The 4453-nt window shown below is 43.3% G+C and overlaps 1 long non-coding RNA gene across 1 annotated transcript; it reads left to right on the top strand.

Moving 5' to 3' along the window:
* Positions 1 to 229: 229 nt before the first annotated feature.
* LOC121879308 lies at positions 230 to 806 on the top strand. The gene is made up of 3 exons (XR_006091307.1): positions 230 to 285; positions 398 to 586; positions 749 to 806. It is a non-coding gene; the product is annotated as an uncharacterized LOC121879308 (long non-coding RNA).
* Positions 807 to 4453: the final 3647 nt, after the last annotated feature.

Here is a 4453-nt window from a genome sequence, read left to right as displayed (position 1 = left end):
ATTTTTGCCGCTAAGAAGAGAAAGCAGGAGGAACGAGTCGAGAAGCAAAGGTCGAAACAGGGAAGGTTCGCAGCCTGTGAACCAAGCAGCAGTGATTCGAGACCTCAAACCTCTGTGGTGGCTGACACCCCAACGGAAGTAGAAATGGAGAAAAAGGACACAGCGATACAACCTGGCAGGTACACATCAAAGCACCCTTATGTGACGGTTCAGCTTCCACGTCGCATTCTCCAAGAGCCAGCATTAAAGGAACTCGCTGACCGTCTTCGGATATCCAATAACGAAGTAAGTGTATCCATAAATGTGTTTGGAATGTTTGAAATTTCTGTTAATTATTTGATAAGCACTTAAACAGTCGACATTTTCTACTGACACCCTTACCTGCTTTTGCTCGCAGATAGTTTCGGTGGTCGCAGCAGTGCTGCGCTCTGCTAACCCGCCAGGCGATCTGTCTGAGTTCCGGATCTCGAGAGAGACTGCGAGACGGGCGCGAGCTTCACACCGTCGTCAGGTAGCTGCCACACAAAGGGAAGCCTTCACGCCTCCACCACATGCAGTGGTGCACTGGGATGGTAAGCTGGTTAAGGTGAGAACACGTTTAGGTACTACATTAATATTTTACCAAAGCCTAGACTATTGTAATATATTGTTAGAAATGTATCAAATCATTAACAAAAAGCTTGGAGAAAAAGGCAGCCTTGATAATTCTTCATTATCTGTCTGAATTTTTATATTTCTCTTATTTCAGAACGTCGTGGGAGAAGAAGAACACCGACAGGCCATCTTCATCTCAGGGCGCGGCCATGAGGAAGGGAAGCTGCTTGCTGTCTTGCCAGTGAAGGACGGCACTGGCCTGACCCAGGCACGCGCAACAGCTCGTGCTATCGAGGACTGGAGCTGCGCTTCAAACGTCAAGGCACTGTGCTTTGATACAACGTCGTCCAACACAGGGCGAGTCCAAGGTGCGGTTGTCCATCTGGAGGCGCTGCTGGAAAAACAGCTGTTGAGGCTTGGGTGCAGACACCACGTCATGGAACTGGTGGTGAGAGCCGCTGCCAGCAACATCTTCGGCAAAACATCGGCCCCTACGGACCCTCTCTTCCAGACTCTTAAGAAAAGGTGGAGTCAACTAGATCACTCTCAGTATCTCAGGCTGGACATTGCAAATCTACCAGAGTCTGACTGGCTCAGTCACCTCCGACACAGGACCGTTAGCTACCTGCTGACCGTCACAGAATGGGCCAGAGAGGATTACCGAGAAGCGGCAGAACTAACGCTCCTCGTCCTCGGTGTGAATCCTCCGCGCGGCACGCACTTTCTGCGTCCTGGCGCATGTCACCACGCTCGCTGGATGGCGAAGATCATATACTACCTCAAGATCTACATGTTTAGCCACCAGCTAGAGCTCAGCAGTGACCTGTGCGTCAAGCTGCAGAGGATGGCGATCTTTGTGTCTCTGCTGTACACACCGGCGTGGCTGAAATCACCAGTAGCCGAGGATGCGCCTGTGAATGACCTGCAACTGCATCACGAACTCCTCCGCTACAGGGCCGTGGACTGTGAGGTGGCTGATGCGGCGCTGGCGGTCGCGAGCCGCCACCTGTGGTATCTAAGGCCACAGACCGTCGTTCTGTCGCTGTGCAGCGAGAAGTTGAGTGCGGCAGAGAAAAAGGAGATGGCGACCAAATTGAGCTGCCTAGAAGAAACGAACGACTACGCCAACGACAACTTGGTCATCCAACAGACTACACGGCTTTCCGACCTGATAGATGAACGTTCATGGATGATCTTCAAGGAGCATCATGTGTGCGGCACAGCATGGCTGATGTCACCGGTGGAAGACTGGGAGAAAAACGAAGAGTTCATGAAGCTGAAAGATTTCTCCAGAAGCCTGAAGGTAACCAATGACGTGGCCGAAAGGGGAATAAAGCTTATGCAGGACTTCATTGGTTCAGTCACGAAGGATGAGCAGCAGCTGCAGGATGTCATGCAACTTGTGGAAAAGCACAGGAAGCAGATGAGTGGCTTCAGCAAGTCTGCTCTGATGCAACTGTGAGAGTTGAATAGAGGGGGGATTGAACTTTCAAATTGCATCTCCTCCTAGAGTTATTGACCTATTTCAATGATGTTTGTTTTTTTAAGAGGGAAATATATCATGGAAAAGACTGTGACGGCAAAATATTGATATGTGTTTTCGAATAAATGGAAAAGTCAAAACTATGAATATTTTGGAATCTGGTTCCCTTAACGCAGGTAAAGCCTTTGACCTGAACTAGAAGGTCAACTAAGAGGTGCATGCAATCGAATTAGGTGTCAATGGAAAGCTGAATAGCTGCTCTAGCCAGCCATTAGGGTTAAGTAGTGAAAAGCAGCGCGATTGCTGATCTATAAGAGAAAAAGCTTGAGTTTTGACGTTTTTTCGCAAAAATTCATTTTTTATATTTGGATTCGCGACCCCTAGAACATGTTGGATTTCATTAATTCTGGCACCAATGAATTTAGGAGTAACGAAATAATGGGAAAAAACACCCCCACCCACAATTTTCTAAAATTGGGAAAAATGAGCAACCCTGCACACTAGCCAAGCAGAGCGTTCGAACTTTCATGCCTCGGTAAACTGTACTACCGGACTCCTCACCGGGCACGAAGGGCCCATGATCACTTGTTCATAACTAAAGGGAAAATGTCTTTGGAAGAAGGTCCCAAGAGAAAAGTTACAGTTTTAAGACACTGGAATGAATCAGTGTTGTCCTCAAGGTGATGAGGTGAAAATGAAAGTATTAGGCTCAAAATTGTCTATACCTATACATATAGTGAACCTCGAGACCGATCTTGTCATTGGTAAGTTAAGGTTGAGGTAACAGATAAATTACAAGTTGACGGAGTGGATATTCTATTGGGTAATGATCTAGCAGGTTACCTGGTGGTTCCGGAACGTAAGTTGGTTGAAGATCCATACTCTTACAATCTGTTTTACTTCAAAAGACTTGTTTTTCCGGCATCTTCTCGGTGTAGATTAAAATAATCCTTTTCTCTTCTATTTTCATTTCTTTTTACTTATATTTTTTTCGCCGGGTTGGGCTATTCCTCGTTAAAAAAAAAGATAGTAAGCTTGACTATTTAGACCCTGAGAAGAAGTGTGAAATTGTAGAAAGCATAATTGAATACAAATATTTGTTTCCTGATGCTCCAAGGAGGACTAATATGGTTGTTCATGATGTACAAGTGGAGGATGTTAGTCCTATTAAAGAACATCCTTACAGGGTAAATCCAAAGAAAGGGGAAATAATGAGGAAGGAAATAAAATATATGCTTGAACATGATTTGATAGACTCCAGTAACAGTCCTTACAGCTCACCTTATATTTTATTTTTGAAATCTGATAGTACAGATTATAGAAAAATTAATAACAAAAATAAATCAGATTCATATCCCATTCCCAGAGTTTATGATTGTTTTGACCAAGTAGGGGATGATAAGCTTGTGACTAAATTAGATTCATTATAATATTATTGGCGGGTAGGTTTGACTGAGAGGACAGACGCTATCTCAGCATTTGTAGCAATGGGTGGACTGTATCAGTATAAAGTTCTACCATTTGGCATGAAAAACTCTGGTGCATATTTTCATAGGTTAGTAAACGAAGTACTGCGTGGTACTGAAGGTTGTTCTGTATATATAGATATCATACTGTATTCTAAGGAGTGCAATGATCATTTGTGACTTATCAGAAGAGTATTTGACAAGGTAGATATAGCAAAATATTACTGTAAATTTGAAGAAGAGTGATTTTGTAAAAGCTCAAGTTGAATATTTGGGTTATATGATAGGCCAAGGAAAAGTGAGGCCAATTAATGCCAAGGTATTGTAAATTCTCTGCTTCCTCGAGTAATAAAGAGTTATGAGTGGGTATTATAGGAGATTTTGTAAAAACTTTTCCACTGTGGTATTGCCTTTGACCAAACTGTTGTCAAAGTAAATTAAATTTGTATAGGATATCCAATGTGAAGATGCTTTTACTAAGATCAAGAAAATGTTGATTAATGCCCCAATTTTGTTAATTCCAAATTGTGATGAGCCACTAAAAAGTTGTACATTGATTTAATTGATGTTGGGTTAGGTGGTGTCTTGATGCAAGAGAAGCAGAGTATTGATTACCCATTATGTTATATTTCAAGGGAGTTCTTGTCATACCAGAAGAAGTATAGTACTGTTGAGAATGAAACTGTAGCTTTGATTTTGAGTCTGAACCATTTTGATGTTTATTTGTGGGGCCCTGGAACCCCAGTTATAGTGTTATAGTATAATGAAGTCCCAGTATTCGGTTTTGCTATCCCTCGTGAACATTGGCAGAGGTGTTTGTGGCAATGAAAGAGTAGCCATTAGTTCTTTCATGCTTCAGCTTCATAATTCCGACTGTGTCTCGGGCCTAAGGATTTTATGCGATGCATCT

This window comes from Homarus americanus, unplaced genomic scaffold (genome assembly GCF_018991925.1).
Source record: "Homarus americanus isolate GMGI-L3 unplaced genomic scaffold, GMGI_Hamer_2.0 scaffold16894, whole genome shotgun sequence".
Lineage (NCBI taxonomy): Eukaryota > Metazoa > Arthropoda > Malacostraca > Decapoda > Nephropidae > Homarus > Homarus americanus.
The sequence above is the reverse complement of the archived record's forward strand: the minus strand, read 5'-3'. Positions and strand labels throughout refer to the sequence as shown.